The 19,030-nt window shown below is 38.8% G+C and overlaps 1 protein-coding gene across 3 annotated transcripts in view; it reads right to left on the reverse strand.

The window, feature by feature from the left end:
* The window catches only part of grin2aa (glutamate receptor, ionotropic, N-methyl D-aspartate 2A, a), a 163,409-nt gene that overhangs the window by 61,385 nt on the left and 82,994 nt on the right, over positions 1-19,030 (reverse strand). The gene's annotated exons all lie outside the window — the stretch shown is intronic.

Below are 19,030 nucleotides of genomic sequence, written 5' to 3' on the forward strand. Positions count from 1 at the left end.
TATCAATCAGCGCATTTAAAATCTGGCACAATCGGAGTACACAGACACACGCTCTCTCCCACTGTACACACACATACACATGCACACACACACACACACACACACAGATTGAGAGTAATAAGCTTCTCGTGGAGGAAATATATGGATGAGGGGCACAGAACAATTCAATTAAGCCCAAATTGGATTGGTGCGGTACAAGCAGGCTGCAGAACTCTTATGGGTCTGGTTCTGGGGAACGAGGGTTACATTCACCCTGAGTCACTCATATGCACTCCATTAAACCTGACTCAGAATCATTTGCCACTTCAGCCAAACTCAGACATAGGCTTGGACAGAGCAGACAAGCACTATTGCAGGTGGACAAATTAATTCGATTCATTTACATTGGATGTTTCATTTTAAACAACTCATTATGGTGTAGGCTTTTAAATTAGGTGAAATGGGACAAAAAATAATGAGAAAAGAGCATGTGGCATCAGAAAATGCGTGGACCGACAAAACGTTACCATCTTTGGTTGTTTATTGCATGACTTCTTGTGTGTGTGTGTGTGCATTTCTGTTACCTTGAAATGTCAGAGAGTTCACACATGGCTTATCTTGACACCACTTGTCTTTGGCACTCTAATTATGATGGACTTGCCGGTTGGTGTGTGTGTGTGTGTGTGTATGTCTTCTGTGTGTGTTTGTGTGTGTGAATCTGCAACCTGACAGCTGAGAAAGAATATAATAAATAAATAACACGAGTGCTAAGAGACAGAGAACAAAAGGTCAGAACGAGAGATATGAGGCAAATGAAGAAAAAGAGATTCTTGCCTGGTGTCACACCTGCTCTCAAACGAGCCACATACACTTACACACACACACTACATGTACACACTGCCTGCAGCCTGCATACACAGTAAATCATCCACAGTGTGACCACATTTAAAGAACAAGGAAAAAGTTATTGAATTTGGTCATGAAATGACAAAAATATTATGCCACTGTACCAAACACCATTAAACCATACAACCTAGCATTAGCTTAGATCCCACAATACATTCTGCTGTCTAAAAAAAGTTTGGAAGACGAACAATCAAAATATAGCCAGGATGTGATCGTTTTTCATATAAGTTGCATTTCAGCATATGAGATAAACTCCATTATTGTGGTTCACATTTCTTAAAAGCACCCATTTACTTTTACAGTGTATTTTGAGTAATGGAGAAGTACTTTTTGAAATGTGGTCATCGCTCACTCTTCTTAGTTAGCATTTAACTACAAATAAGCTAAACTGAAGTCAGCTTCATTGTAGAATGTGTTGACATGTTAACATAAAACATCGCTGCTGATAAGACACAAACTACTTTTAGTGTATTGATAAAGAAAGAAAAAACGCATCCCTGAGTGTTGAAACCAAATGAGTTCATAAAGATAAGGAATGCAAGGTTCCAGACCTAGCTGACACTAGAACTAATTGCTTTTTTTTTTGATAAAAGGCATAAAACATCACTATAATTCCTCCAAAAATTATATCAAGACAAATGAAGGAATATCTTGAGAAAAATCTTGTCATCCGCCCATCTATCACTTCATACGATTAAAAAATAATAATAATCACACCATTGAATCATACGGAGCCCCTAAAGTCCCAAAAGGTGATCATTTTTTATCTTGTTCCCACAAGATAATAACTTGTGCGCACAAGATAAGCAAGTAAGCTTCCTGTGGTTATCTTTAATTTTACAGATAGAACTATATAGATATGTTTAATTCATATATGTTTCTCTCTGTTCTTAAATCAGTTACATACACCCTGCTGGTCTACAGAGTTACACATGTGAGACACAGAATAGGTTTCACACAACTCAGAGATTAAGTGCAGTGGATCGTATTTATAACCATATAAGTGCACTGTATGTAATTTCATTGCCACATGCATGACCTAGCATTTCCTTTTCCACTGTGCTGATAGCCTCTGAATAATGTGGTTATTCAGTGTTTGCATTATTTGTGTGAGTGCGGCGTGTGTGTCTTTCTCCCACTATATCGAGACTCTTGAGTGATCTTTAATGATACTGTATCTGTATGTGAGTTTGGTACACTCGATACTCAGACTCAAGTGCTCTTCAGAGGCTTTATGTGTGTGTGTGTGTGTTAGTGTGTGTGTTCTAATGGGGTAGAAACTGAAGCATTGCTGGAGCATGGTGGGACAGGAGGTAGGTCATGCTATACGACGTGTCACTTTGTGTCTTCATCACAGCAAAGGCCGATACTCCCACACTTGCTGCAATATACAGGGCCAACAAAGAGTATCGAGCAGTCATGGAATACATGGAATAGAATAAGGCTCAGATTTAAATGTGTAAAACGTATATGGAATAATATTTACATTTATTTTTACCATTTTTTTTCTTTTTTCTGTCTGTACAGCTGTGGTGCTAAATATGAAGCTTTTGCTCAGTTTATTCCAAACAAATTGTTGCAACGGCTGCTGCTGGAAATGTAACACATCTTACTTCCTGTGTGGCAGATGTTTTATTTATCCAGGACTGCACAGCTGCATCAACAATAAAAGCTTCCATGAATGATCTGCTCCATGAACAGCGTGTTGTGCAATCCAGTGAAAACCATGTAACTCTAAAATGTCCATTTTTTAGCCTTGAGCTTTGTGACTTTGCATTTTAGCATAATCCAATAAATTTTAAAGGGGGTAGGGTTATTAGATTAAGACATAAGAGAATCCTATCAACCCATGAAGTAACATTTAATCCTTCAGAGATACATGGTTTTCACTGGACAGTGACGATACATGGATATGGAAGATAACATTAATTTAGCTTAAATTAACACCAGTTCTGATTAATCTCTTAGGTATTCTGTTTTGACAGTATGTTGCCAATATTTCTTTGTATTTGTGTTTGATTGTAGGAATGTGTTTTTGCCTGCTTGTGCCCGTCTGACAGGATTCAAGCTCCAGGCAAACTAGGGGATGAAGCCAAAAACTACCATAGAACAAAATGAAAATCTTCCTTCTACCAAAATAATTGCTCTTTTCTGCTCTCAAACGAGACTGGACATGTGCCTGCACTCATTTGTGATGGCCAAACCACTTCTCTGTATTTTCACTGGATCTCATCATATCTTATCAAACCAAACAGAACCCAACTGGACTGAAGAGATTTAGGTTGGGCTGAAAATTCTCATTTTACACGACTGCATGATCAGAGTCACTGCCTGGAATGAGAAAATGGTAAGTCAGGCTTCAGTATTTGGCCTCAAAGATGGGCAGTGAAGGTTGGCCTAACCTATAATTCTGAATGGCGCACTTGCCTGAAGAAGTACTGACTCTTAAGGGGAACACTCTGACAACAAAGGACTGAATAAAACCTCACCTCTGTCTTTATTGTTGCTCTCCTACTGAGGGAGAGAGGAAAAGAACACCTTCCATCCTATCTCTGGCATCTAGTGTCTCTCTGTTGTTCAAATTTCTTCTTCCAAGAGAAACAGAGGCAGAAATAGAAAATGGAGTCTCTAGATTTCATATACCTGTGTGTATCATTTAGCTCACACTATAGGTGTGTGCTGCTTTATTATATTTCATATTTATACCCTGTATGTTTTAATTATTGCTCATTAGATTTCTTTTATCTTCAATATTTTGGGAATGCAGTTGGGTCACAGAAAGATAGAGGGAGATAATAAGACTGATATGATAAACAAATCATAAAATACAGATGGAACATTAAAAAAATGATGAGTGAAAAGGAAGGAAATGATAAAGAAATAGCAACATTAATTCTGAAATGACACAAATTAGCCTGAGAGTGGCAGCAACAAAAAGTTTCAACAAAGACATACAGTTAGAGACGAAGAGGAAGGAAATTTGGATGCAGGGCAGACAGAAAAGAGGAAAAATGGGTAGAGCAGTGGAGAGGAGACTGATGGGGTGACTAAGCAGCGTATGATTGTTTCTAATTGGGACGGCTGACAATCCGTGACATCAGAAAACAGCCAATAGTATCCTCTCATTTCACCCTTGTTAAGTGTGACATGTCTCTGCTTTCCACTCACACCTTCAGCGACGCCCACACATACAAACACACACACACGCGCACGTAAACACACAGTCTGTCATTCACAGCTCTTTCCCTTTCGCTCTGTCTGTCACGTTCACAGTCTCCCACTCTCAAATTTCCCACTCTGCTGCATACACACAAACACGCCACCACATTGACACACACACACACAAACACGTACCTGCCCCGTGGGGCAGGACAGTGTGTCTAAGTTGAGATAGAGTGGAGTTATAAATAGTAGTCCTCATATCCTCTGCTGCTGATAGCATCATGCACAGTCTGGTCTGATGACACACACACACACACATGTACAGAAATGCGCACACACAAGCAGATGAGTTTGAGTGTGTAGTGTTTGTGAGGTACACACTCACCAAGATAAAGGCCTGATAATACATACACAAACACGCCAAATCCTGCATATATTTGTCATATAAAGATCTCATGTATATACACATATGACTTATATCTGCCACAGATACCCTGTTATCTGCTGGATTTAACAGCTCCGCAGTGTCCACTGGAGGAGAAACACACTGATATGACAAAAATTCCTCTGTGGCCAGTTACTAAATATAAACAGACAGGCATAAAAATAGCTGCAGCAAAACAAAAGAGTTAGAAATGCCTGTGGAAAGAAACTGAAATGCCAAACGGAGAACACTTGTCTTACAAAACAACACAGATCCATTCACCACAAACAAAACCACAAAAAATACTATATGAAGTAACTGATTACCATTCGATTCAATTCAATAACATCCATGTCTGACTAGAATTCATGAATTGTCATAGTGTTTTGTTAATTTAGTTCACATTTGATTGTTTGTAGGCCAAACTGTCATATAAACTTGTGGTCACTAGAGATTGAAGTTGCCCAGTGTACTGTTGGGTCCCTGGTGCCAAAATTATGAAAGATGATGACCTACTATGATAACCATCAACACATTATATATATTTTTGTTTTGGATTAAGACTTGGTGAACATGAGTAAAATCACATGTGCATAATTACAAACAAACACATACATTCACTGCAATCAATCACCAAAACACTTGTCTTATACCCTGCTGCACCCAACCATCTCCTCCTCTATCCCTTGTTCAAAGGACTTGTGCAGCTTGGCCAAGCTGTGATTTTTAAGCCTTCCTTTTGACACAACATTGCAGGTATTACGAATCTCTGCAGTTTGACCAAAAAGCAGGTCTACAGTATTTCTGTTTGTGTCTGTGGGCTGGATTGGCTCGGATATAATATCAGATGACTGGTGCCACAGTTCAGACAGAACCACTGAGTGTGGAAAATGTATATAAAAAAATCCAAATATAGAAAAAGTATAAACTTATAGGCTGGCACCATTAGCAGTTTCCTCCAATTGTGTGTGTATTTTAGACGAATAAGACATAGAAATAACAGGCAATTAGGGAAGTTGAAACTTGACTAAAGTAAGTGCTGCTTGGTGGGTTGGATGTATCCCAAATTAAAGGAATGAGGCTTCAAGCCCTGTTCATATGTTTTCCAAGATTTATTCTGTATGTTTGCCAATGAGCAAGACATCATTAAATTGACAGTTTGTAACTGGAGGAAGTGGTATTATCACTTATATTGAGAGAAAGTGAAAACAGCCCACTGTTGGCACCAAGACCACACATACTACTTTCACCAAGTGATGATCCCTTTTTAATATCCTCTGTCAGAATACAGACAGAGATGTAGATAAACTGAGAAGACAAATTAAAAAAAAAAAAATTAACTAATGAAAAAATTGTCAAAGGTACAACTTGTTGACGAAGAAGTTGAAATTGACAGTTGACATGAACTACTTGTGCCTGGAGCAGCAAGGCTCTGTCCATGGTGCTGAAAGGTGTGCTGGCTTCTAACAGTCAAAAAGTGAGTCTTAAAATTGCAGTGACATACAACTCTGTTTCATTTACATTCAGGTGAATCTCTCTCTATGCGGAACTCTATTCAAAGTATGATACTTAAACAAACTCATATCTAATAGACTTCTCCAAGGACCAAAGTCCAGGTTAGTAGATGTTAGATTATTTTCCTCCTTGCCTGGACAACATTGAACATCATTATAATATGGTTAACAGCACCGTATTTGAGGTTTGTAGAAATAGATGTGAATGTTATAATGACTTTTAAACAGTATAAACTACCTTTTGATTGGACGCAATATTGCTGTATAAGTTGTCATTGTGTTGTACATATTAGCTGCTCAACACTTGAATAAAAATCTTTATACTGTAGCATCATGATAACTATCATGTGGGACAGTTCGAAATGTTTAATTCAACAGTGTTATACAACGGCTTGCTGCCACTAAAGGTTATGCAAACTTCTCTACACACTGCATTAATAGTGTTTGATTAAAAACTACTTAAGCGCTGATTGTAAGCATTCACTGCAAAAAGCACAGTGCATAAAGAGCAAGATCAACACATACAAAAATAGATGCATATAATATCACATACAGCTATAGTGTATATGTGAAAATATCTTGCCTGCCTTTGTAGCAGTATTTGCAAAGTTGATTTAGCTACAGCAAAAAGTGAAAAAAACACAACCTTGCATCCAGTTAGTGTTGCTTCACAATGACTTGTATTTACCACACCAAGCCAGCCTCCTAGTTTCTTTTCATCTTACAGTATAATGACCAGAGAGAAATATCATTGCACTAACATAATTACTTTAGTAGCGTCTTTTACTTACAGCACACTATGTGAGTTTATCAGTTTATGTGAGCGTTCCTCAGTAAATGGCTCTGTCAGACTCTTATGAAACCAGAGCTTATTCTGTCTTTATTAGATTACAGTGTTTTAAAACGATAACCAGATCACATGACGGCACTGTGAATATGAATGTATGTTCTTATAGTGTGTGTGTATGTTGTGGAGAAGGAGAGTTAAAAACTACCTGGTATGAACAGAGGGGAGGAGATCCTTTGCTTGTGTTGGATAATAATTATAGAGGAACAGTAGCCTTCAACTGCTATAGAAACTGAACACACACACCCGCACACACACACACACACACACAGATTATTAAACAAGGCTGTATTTGACGTCACAGAAGAACATTTTTAGCATGAATGCAGTCGATTTTCATAGATAACACACACACACACACACAAGGAGGAAGAGACCTATTTAAAGTCGATCACACATGAGCAGTCTCTGTTTGAGTGCATGCATGTGTGTGTGTGTGTATATGTGTGTGTTATTGCTGTGGTTTCTCTGTCAGGACTTTTTAACAAGCAGTCGAGCCCCCACGGGGAAACACTGACAAAATAACATCATCCCCCTCTCTGTGTCTCTATCTTTGTCTCTCTGTGTTTGCCCTCTTCTCCCACTCACTCTCTTCTCTAATAAGTCCAATATCTTCCTCTCTGTGTCTTCCCTTCTTTCTGTTAACTCTCTATCCAGGGGCACTGTCTTTTCTCTCCTCCCTCAATCCATCTTGCCCTCTCCCACCCACTCCCTATCTCATCTAATAAGGCCAATATTCTGCTGCACTCCTCTGGGAACTAACCTTACACCTTCGCCAGAATAGCCGTTATCAGTTCTGAGAGGATAACTTTGCAATTTTCTCAAAAATCATATCAATAGAAATAAACAACCAAGGAAAGAAAAAAAAAGTTAAATTGATACAATGCACCAACATCCTCTAGTATCTTGTTTAATTACCACCGTGACTCATCATTGTTTAAAGGTGTGGGCTGTCAGACAATATTTAGGTTTAACAAAGTGGTTCCCAACCTAAGGGTCAGGACCCCCACAAGGGGTCGCAAGATAAATCTGAGTGGTCATGATATGATTAATAGGAGAGGAAAGCAGAAATATTATTTATGCCATACAAAGTCATGCTTATTTCATGCATATGATTCCTCTTTCCGCCACCCCATTCTAAGTAATCTAATTACTGTACTTTCTTCAGAGCCCTGCCTGTTATTTATCTCTGTATTATTATATGGACTAAACTGGCATATTGTGCATTTCACACCTGTCACATGCACAGAAATTGTTGGTATCATCATAACAGCTTCCACAGTCATAATAGAGTCATCATTATGAAAATTATCATCACCGTCAATATTGCCATCAGCTGCAGCCATAACCATCGTAATTATTCTCTGCATTTTAGCTGTCGTACTTACCATGCCTTCCTAATGTCATCCTTCCCCTTCCTTCCTCCCTTCCTTCCTTCCTTCTAGCTTTTCTCTCCTCATTTTCTTCCACAAGTCCCCCTTTTAGACTTTCTCTTCCTACTTCCCTTCCTTGTTTTGTACCCTTCAAATATCTTTTCTGACTTCCTTAGTGCCATTCTCTGTCTCTCTATCTGCCCTACCTCACATTTTGGCAGGCTTTTGAATTAACACAAAGGAGAGAGAAAAAAATCCCACTGGATGAGTGGAGGTGCTAATCACAGTAAAATAGGACTTTGAATTAGGAGTCGCTGCACAGCCCGATCCTCAATGCAGTGGTGCTTTATTGAATCCATAAGTAATATTTCAACAAGAAACCTCTTTGTCAGGATTACTTGTTGAAACATGTTTCCTTTTTAAAGTATAGGGACTGAGTGTGCAGTCGCCTAAGGGGTTTTAATGAATTGAAGCGTTTAAGATGAGAGTTCAGTGCAAGGGAAAAGGATGTAGAGAGATGAACCTAATCTAAGGAACTGTTTATTAGGAGATGATAATACACGAGAGAGGAGCGTACAGTTCAAACGCGTGCACGCACATTTTCACTCACACACGAACATTCACATTCAAACATAAAGTCACAAATAACCTAAAAGCACAAATGAATGAAAGTGTATGTGGTCACACTGAGATGCTTGTGCACACACACACACACACACACCCCTTCTACTCAGAGTAAAAGGGATTCATCAGTCTTGTGTACGTGAGAGTGTGTGTGCGTCTCTGCCAGAGGGCTGTGTATCATGCTGAGTTCATTCCAAAGACACAAACAACATAATATAAACCTCAGCTCAAACAGAATGTAAGAACACCCACTGCCCAGGAAAAACAAGAAAATCAAAGGCCTCAAAGGCCAGATTTACACAGGAACAAAACACCTAGACCTACATTTATGGAGCTGTAAAGCAGCCCGGAAAAAAGGCTGAAGTGACGTGAGGGAGCATGAGCCCTGGTGTGAAATCATTTTTATCTTAATGTCATGTTTTCAGGAACAACTTCAGACTAGTTTACCTGCAGCTTGTGCACAACAAAGCAATGAGATACTGAATTCGATCTTTAGGTGCGATACATGTGGAACAAGAGCAGAAAACAATGGCAAGGAGCAGAATAAAAACGAAAAACATATTACTTACTTCAGTGCGATACTTGCAAATTAACTCAGCTGGGTCAACACCACTGCAAATATTTTGATGTTGAAACATGTTGAGTCTAATTGTCTTTCTGATAACACACCAACACAGTTTTTAAATCTGCTTTAACATGTGCTATTAATGTGTCATCATATCATAACTTTTTGTGAAAATTGCGAACAATCGTGTTCATTTGAGTTGTGTAGAGGACAGCCTGATCCTTTTTCCAGGAGAAAGAAAGACAGACTTGCTTTTTTTATTTTAGGGACAAACCTTTCTTGAATTCCACAGAGATATGGGGTGAGTGTCTCACCCAAGACCTACACAAACTGACCTCTTCGCCCCAGTGGGGGTCTGACAACATGACACTGAACGGAAACAAACAGTGTCAAAACTCTTGGAGAAGCCAGACAGCCAACTAAATTATAGCCTGAACTAGAAGCATAAATGACCTTTGGGGTCATTTGAACTAGAGAAAGGACCAGATAACTCCACACAAACAGGACCGCTAGATTGTTAGATTCCCTTTTTGGGTCTCGCTTATCTACACATGAACTTTTGTAAATTTGAGAGTACATTCCTGAGTGACTTGACATTGGTAGATTCCCTGTTAGCCCTTTCTTTAAGCCAATGCCTGAATTAATCTGAAGCAAGGACCTTAACAAGGAATTAACTTGAACCAGATAATGGTGCTCAGCCTAAGATTTCAAGAATAATGATATAACTTTGATAGCTTTACAGTAATTTATTAATGAAATATTAAAATTAAATTTTATTATATTTTTCACCTTGTGACATCACTGCCCTCAGTTGACTGGTATAGTGAAGTCTTTTTAACACTAAAGAGTATAGGTTGTTTAATTGCACTGCATTCATTTCACCTAAACTGTTGCTTTAACATTAGTGTATTTATTACATATTTTATAAATTACAATTTTTGAGAAGGTTTAAGATATAATGTTTGAAGAATTTCTGGTTGAATTTTATTTTTTTATATTATGAAATAATAGTTATGTGGAATTTATATTTGAAGCCATGTGATCTCAATGTTTAGTCACTACAAAATATGTTTACAGTCACCTGAGTGTTTAACTTTACTTTGCTATACTATATTGTTTGATATTTAAATCAATGAAGAATGCCAGGTTTGTCTAAATATTATGAGATAAGCATTAAGTTGAATGTGTAATGTTTGGTATATTCATATATAAACTATGTTTTTTTTCTGAATAGTCTTACAATACACTACAATGATGACAGGATTTTGTGTGAAAAGTGTGAATTAAAAGGCTAGACTAGTGTAGAAGCCAAACAAAAACACCACCTGAAGCTAAAAGATCATAACACGACCTCACCTTAGAAGTCTTGAACTGAGTCTTTATTTTACCTCGAGTTTTCTTCAGACGCCTGTTAGAAATTTTGTTTTTCGACCTTGAGTATGTGCGCAATTTTAATCCTTTATTGAAAAGTTCAGTTATTTTTGCTTTTATCATTTTTAAAAAGAAACCTTGTGTTTCAAAATGTAGTATTTTCCTTTTGTAGTTTATCCAGCCAAAGTAATTACTTCTGCCAAATAAAGAGCTCATGAGAGTTTCCTCCTAACATTAAAAAGGAAGTGGTGCCCCTGACAAGTTGAATTAAAGAGAAGAGTAGAGATGAACCTGTCTCACTTCACTGAGTTTTTCTCAACCAGACCTCCTCCTCAGATGGTAGGAGGATAAATAACTGGGTGGTAAACCATTTGAAATCATCCAGCAGTATCCACCATTTAGCAAGCAGGTTGACAGGGTGGCCTGGTCAGAAGGCCCTAGACCCTCTGGTTTTCAACTACAACCTACTTTCTTGTAGAGAGTTAGATGAGAAAATTGCTAACTTTCTCATATCTATCCATTCAAAATGAAGCTACAGCCAGGAGACTTAGCTTAGCATAAATAGTGGAAACAGGGGGAAACAGCATGCCTGGCTCTGTCTAAACAAAATCTGACTACCAACACCTCTAAAGCTCACTAAATAACATGTTCTTGTTTATTTTCATATAAAAACCAAAGTGTAAAAACAACATGTTGTGAGACTAAGAAGTAACTTATGTCTCCGCTGATTGCTCGGCAACCTCATGGTGACAAAAGGACTTCAGGAATGTTAATGCTAACCGGTGGCAATCGGTAATGTAGCCTTATATTGAACAGAGAGATATGAGAATGGTATCTCCTCAATCAAACTCTGCAAGAAAATGAGTACAGTACAGTACTGTAAGTGTATTTACCAAAATGTCAAGCTATTCCTTCCTTTAAGTTTCATATAGTCTATTTGTGGAAACAAATAATATGGCATTATTTAAGTAAACACTATAACAAGGTATTTTACAAGTAAATAATAATGGAAAATCCTTTTGGCTGTTGTATATTCTCCTCTTATAACTGCTTTACTGACTATTGTTCACATTAAAATTACTTAGAACTTATAAACTTAAAAAAATATTTTTGTATTCCTCAAGTAACTACCGTACATCCTTTTGACATATTTTTGTGGCAAACTTTTTCCCTAATTTTATTTACCATATAATTAGCCAGAAGGTAAGACTTTTGATATTACAAAGGACACGACACCCGCTATCATATTATCCCCTGCTTCCACTCTGACATATAACTATGTGGGGGCAAATCAATACTGCATAATGTGCTGATAGTTTCCCCCACAGAGATGCATCAGTCAGTTGTTATGGTCATCACTAACTACGCTGGCAGTATCAGTGATTCATCACCACTGCCACCGACAGACAGACACTGACATTGAGAGACCTACTTTGAAGAGGACGAAACAGAGCGGGGTGGGCAGGAGGGGTGGATGGAGCAAGTGGCAGGAAGATAGATGAGGAGCAGACAAGGAACGATGTCAGCAAGCAAGAGTGGGGAAAACATAAAAGAAGGGAGGAAGATAAAGGGGTGAGGGGGGACTGAAAGAAGCGTGAAAGCAGTAGGGAGAGATATATTGTAGACATATTAAAGGAATAGTTCAACCTGTTGGGAAATCTGCTTTTTTTCTTTCTTTTCAACAGTGAGATGAGAAGATTGATGTCTACCTTATATGTCTGCTTTAAAGGCTTTTCTGTATTTTTCAGCAAATCTCATGTGCAGGGCCAAACCAACAATGAATTGATCCTACTTACAGGTATTGTGTGTGTATCCAAAGCCTGGTATATCTTATTCCTCTGTGCCATAGACCTCCGCTGTTGTGCAAAAACTATTAAAAAACATGTCAATAAGACACAGCATTGCACTGGGTGACATGTTCCTTCACCCGGAAGAGTTTTGGGCACAATAGTTTGTTTAGAAACATCTCCAATAACAATGATCACATTTTCAGTCTCCAGAGACAAGTTCGTTGTACAGCAGATGCCACGGCGCATGCAGGGGAATGCAGTTTTGTTTGCAGCACTTGCTAGCTTGTTGTGCTACATATCACAATCTCTTGAGTTTATACCAAAGTTATTTACAATGTACAATGCAATACAAAGTCAAGAAGTTGTGATATGAAGCTTTGCACATGAGATTTGTTTACAATAAGAAGAATATAGAAAATTGCCAGACAGCCAGCCTTTAAGTATAGTATGGAACTCAAATCAGAAAGTGGTTAGCTTAGCTTAGCATAAAGACAGAGGTGAAAGCGGGGGTAACCAGCTACCCTGGTTCTGTCCAAAAGTTCCAAACAGTCTTAAAATGTGTTCTGGTTGTTTAACCTGTTTATGAACAAAGTATAAAAATTGCAATTTGTAATTTTATGGGGATTTGATGTTGGAGCCATTTTTAACAAACTGTTCATCCATCCCATGTCGGAATATCCTCTGAGCGTCTCCAGCTGTAGCGCAGTTTGCCAGATATGGTTGGCGAGCAAAGGTTTTAATTTTGGTCTTTGTACAGGAAACGTCATTGTGACGCCAAGACTTCAGGATTTATGTGCACAGTCACTGCTTGTTAGTCAAGTAATAGTTCTTGCACATAATGGCCCCTAACATAACAAATTGCATTTTTACATTTCTGTCGTTTCCTTCTTTATGCCAAGCTAGGCTAACCCCATCCTGTTCCTTTCAGCTCCATATTTAATGCACCAACGTGACATTGATATCAATCTTCTCATCTCAGAAAGAAAGCAAATAGGCATAATTTCCCAAATTGCTTAACTAATTCTTTTAACACACATTGCCCAGCAAAGAGAGAATAAGGGTCACTAAAAAGGGTCCTTTTCCTCTCTCTGCTGCACTCACTGCAGCACTCTGCTCTATTCAAATCTTCTCACATGCACATTCACGTATTCATCAACATTACAACCACAAGGAACCAAGAGAGAGGAGAGAAACAGATTAGAAGAGAGCAGTTCTCTCATATGCTCATGCACACACATTGACTTTCTTTTACATTAACAAAGTGCAATATAAATGTTATGCCCCAAACCCCATCGTCATCTCTAAGCTTTCCCATTTTCATTTGATTGGCTGCCAGCAAGGCCTGCAGAATAATTGGCTGCATTTCATTGGCCAAGCAGACGGACAGCACCCCTGGGAGGAGTCCATCAGGCAATATCTGTTAACAACACGCACAGACACACTGAGCTTTACACACACTCACACACACAAGGCCGGAGGGGGACTCCCTAATGCCTAATGTACCTTTTGCTATCACAGATGGGTCACTTACATTTCTGGGCACAAGAGCGATGAAGAGAGAGAGATGAAAAAATAAAAGTGTAGTGTAAACCACTACAGGGGGCAGCAGCAAAGGTGCACAGGATTAGATGAAATGAAGACAGGAGGAGATCAGGCAAGAGGAGAGGACGGGAAGATGTGAAGGGACAGAAACAATGGATCAAAAGTATATTTCAACTCAGTGTATCGCCATATAGCTCATGACTGTATGGCAATATATCAAGAAAAATGATTCTGTTGAATGATATATAATGAACACTACCATTAAACACACACCGACTGCAAGGAATATGAAAGTGTGAAGCACATTCACATGATCAAAGAAACTTCAGTCAGATTTTGTGAACACAAATTTCTCTATACGTCTATGTGACTAGAATCTGAATGTATTCATTTTATACCACACCAGTGAAAAGTTTTGACACACTTTCTCTTTCAAGTGAATGGGAAGGTGTGTCTGAACTTTTGACTGGTATCATATATCAGTATACATGTAAAAGACACATTTCAGTGGCAGTTTGGCCGCTTCAGCACAGTGAATCAGCATCAGAGGAAATGGGTGAGACAGAGTTGTTATTGTTCAGTGATTTCACACATTCAGCAAAGAGCAAAACTTAAAAGTGTCAACCAGTTGAATTATTTTATCAATTACAAGCACACTGCATGATAAGACTCAGATTCACAGTGCTGTGAAATGGTTGGCTAATTTGAACGTTTATCTTTCTTTGCCTCTCATGCAGGGGCAGAGTGTACATGTATACGGGTGTTCAGCTTGCCATCAGTTGTAGTCTTTGCAACATATTCTAGCACAACTTTTACCAGAAGACATGAAGCAACAAGAGCCGACATAAAGTGTTTGTTGAGTTAGCCTCCTTTGGTCACCTTGGCGTGTCAGAGCAATTACAGACAATTTTGGTCTAGGATTGATCTTTGACTTCTCATACTCTCTTGTGTCTATAACTGAACATAGTCATGTTCAACAGTAAGTAAATGAAGTGTAGCTTGTTAGAGCAATTCAAACATCATTTGTCCAGCAGAGCTGCTTATCGGGTAATAAACCTCTGGTCGTATTTTAGGGCTCCCATTGTGAATCTGCACAATGACGTGAATATGAAGGAGAGAAGTGTTGAAAACAAGCCCACAGTATGCACTAAGTTTTCAGGAATAAATTAAGAATCAAAGGAAATCCACAGTAACAAGCACACACTTAATTGCAGGGTACATACTGCAAGTGCAAACAGTCACAGAGTTAATAGTCAAGTGTGACGCAAAACAAAAATGAGTCATCCATGACGCTGGTTAAGGGCTGACAAACATCTTGGAGGATCAGGGTCGTCCTCACGTGGCCTCGCTGTGGTCTCTCGTATGAGGACTAAGGACAGTAATACTATCTGACTTGAGTCGTGAGTGGAGAGAAGCATCTGTGGATCACTGCTCTCACAACGGAGGGAGTGGAGACTCAACTGGGTCACAGACACGTTTGTGCAGCGAGGTTTGAGCAACACATCTTTGCTGTTTTGTTTTTTTTTTCTTTTTCAAAGGCAGACACAAATACTTTTGGAATGGCGCTGATGATTCAAAACACAATTTCAAGGATTTGGTGTTTCCTCCAGAATTGTATTCTTGACAGTGAGGAAAAGCCTTTGAAACAGCATTTTGACCATTACAGGTGCATCTAAGATTTCTATTGAAAGTCAAAATAAGAAAAGTTCTCGTGGGTGAAACATAAAATGACACTCCACCTACATTTTTTTTTGTACTGAGCCAAAAGGTTGGTAGTTTCATATTTCACAGGGAACTGCGGTCAGCTTTAAATCATGTCAGTTACCATGGAGGCACATGGTACCAAAATTTTCACAGCAGAATAAAAACATCCATAGCAATTTATATGTTCGAAACATTCCTAATTTCGGAGAGAATCGTAGAGGTTTGGAGAGGAGTGGAGACAAAGTTGCTGACCCACTTTGTAGCTCTCAAAGTTTCAAATCCTCTTTAAAGAGAGAGTGAGTTGTGGCCAAGAGTTTGGCAAGACACACACTCACACTCACACACACACACACACACACACACACACACACACACACACACACACACACACACATCATGCATCCAGTGCATGCATGCACACGTGTACAGACACACACAATCTCAGGCCTGTGACCCCAGACACCATGAATAATGAAGCTGCTTTTATTTAACACCACATTAGCTCTTTACATCACCTAATAATGGCAGCACTGAACCACACTAACACGCACTCTCACACACACACACACACACACACTTCTGGTAGTGCTCGATACGGTTTGTTAGTTTTCTCATTTGACTTGGTCTATTTTAGTCCTGCAAAACCCTCTTCCTCATTCGTCCTCTCTCTGATCCCCCTTCCATTGTCTCTCCCTTTTATCTTTGCTTTTCTTTTTCTTCATCTTCTCTGGGTTTTTTTTTTTGCCTGTTTTTTTTCGGTTGCCTCCCTTCTCCCCATACCTTTCTTGGTATAGCTCTTCCTTTATTCATCTCTCACTCCTACTACCCTCTCCCTCTCTCTGTCTCTCTCTCTCTCTCTGAGTATTTTGTTGATGTCAGTGATAAGATCAGCATGCGATTGGCTGGGCCAGATAAGAGATAAGACTGTGATTTGTTTGGGAGCTTTTCTCCTCTCATCAGTCCCCTGCGGACTCCAGTGATGTTAATAAACATGCACACACATGCATACATCTACGTGCACACAGAGACACACACACTTTGCATCTGGGAAAAACAGGAGGGAAGATTGAGGATTGAGGATGGGAGAAAGAGACAGAAAGAGAGAAAAGGAGAGATAGATGGGGTAGAGTGCTAGGAAAAACAGTCTCCTTAATTTGCAAATCAAAGACATTATGAGTCACATATTTATAGCTAAATCAGCCAAAGGGGAAATATTTCTCTCTCCTTCCTTCTCCCCTTTTCACTTCTCTTTAATTTTCCCCTTTTTGTGCCTGCGTCATCTTGCTTGTTCTTAAAATGAAGTATACTTGGGCTTTGTCGTCCTTTCACATGCCTGACTTTCATCTCATCTCTCTATGCTCATCTGTTGTCTGTTTTCATGTGAGGGTTCATCGTAACCATCAAGTTGTGCTTTAATGATGAATATATCAATAAATGTGACAGTCAGGGAGCTGGCTGGAATTTATATCATCTTTCCTTCTGTCTTTATTTTTTATACATACAGAGGAAAAATCTCCTTACACAGTCATTGGTAAACATGAATAAATCCATATCAGCCTTTATTGGGCTCTTCATGGTACTTTGGCGATGCTTACGGTCCTTTGTGAGAAACAGCTTTACTGCGAAAAGACAGCTATGTGATGCTCAATTTCAGGATTCTTTTTTCACATTGTCTTTATAAAAATGCACATCAGATTTCTGTCTTTGTGTTTTGTTATGTTTTTCTCGCTGGTTTGAAATGAGCAGGAATGTATTGGGGAAAAGGTAATGTCAGGTTTTCCCATCAACCAATCTAACTTTAATAATACACAAACTGAAATCAGATGACAGTTGTTGATTTGTTTGCTTTTACTGCCAGGAAAATGCCAATGACAGTCAAATCTGATCAAGCCATATTCATACTCCTGCAGATGTTTTTTTACCTTTACATTTGTTGTTGGTTAACAATATTGAGAAATAATTGAGTTAAGAAATTAAATTAATACAATGTTTTCTTTCTGGAGATGTGAAGTTTGCATTGGACTCTGACTTCAACCTTGAGCCAAGGCTCTATCTCATGTATGTGGTATTTTCTTACTATATTATAGTGCCATATTATTGTGGAGGTAGGATGTTATTGTCATCATTATCATCAGAACTTCCATGAATTCTATACCTGAAACGCTTAAACTGTGTGTATGTATTTATGTGTATGGGGGAGAAAAAGAGAGGTAAAACGCAGTTGAAATGGAAACAATAATGCATTTTCCTTCTGGGGCATTGCCATTATAGGACACAAACACTCATGCACAGACACGCATGTTCATTAAATTGTGCACATTCGAGTCAATTATAAAACTAAAGGCTAATGCTTCAATTTTAGCTTTGTTGCACACAGATCCCTGTGTTTGTGTGGATGCATCTATTATCCTCCAATGTCTGGAGGCTGAACACGCTACACATGCAATCATGTCTCAGCATGCAATGAGGAATGAAGCTCACATTCTAGATAAAAGCTACGCAAAAATACAATAATGCACTTTTCACAGCACGTAGTTAACAATGTGCAAACAACATCATCTTCTCTAATTCTATTGTTGTTTTTTGTTTCCTTATATATTTCAGAGTTTGAAGCAGGACTGCACTTTTTCCAATTTAAATCACTGTCAAAAGACACTCCTAAATATGCACCCACAGATGTCTGTGTAGATAGGAAGACCAAACAAGATGATTTCTTTTTTGCTTGAAATGAGCTGTCATTTGTGTCCACAAAAAGAAGGGGCTGAGACCTGAGCCCTGTGGAACCCCACTGTGATATCTGCTGAAGATGGATTCCCTGATTTGAGTCATGTTAATCAGAGGTACCCACCCGGTGCTTAGGGCATTCAATTAAAACTGCATGACCAACTGTGCTAACAGTGTAAGTAACATTATTAAGATTGAGCTTTATCATGTATCTGTTTTTAAAAGGTCATTTATTACTTTAAATGGGTCTGTCTGTGGGAAGTGTAGGGATCTCACACCTGTCTTAGACTACTACTGCTGCTACTGCCAAAAAAGTATTTTTTCCTAGTGAAAGTGGCAGACAATCTCCCTCTCTCTGTGCTTAACACACACACACACACACACACACACACACACACACACACACACACACACATGCAAACTTTCAGGAGTATATGCATGTGTACAGCTACAGATAGTGATTGTCTTGACTGTCTTAGTCTTATCCAACCATCCTGGAAATAGA

The sequence above is a fragment of the Thunnus albacares genome, chromosome 17 (genome assembly GCF_914725855.1).
Source record: "Thunnus albacares chromosome 17, fThuAlb1.1, whole genome shotgun sequence".
NCBI classification, from domain to species: domain Eukaryota; kingdom Metazoa; phylum Chordata; class Actinopteri; order Scombriformes; family Scombridae; genus Thunnus; species Thunnus albacares.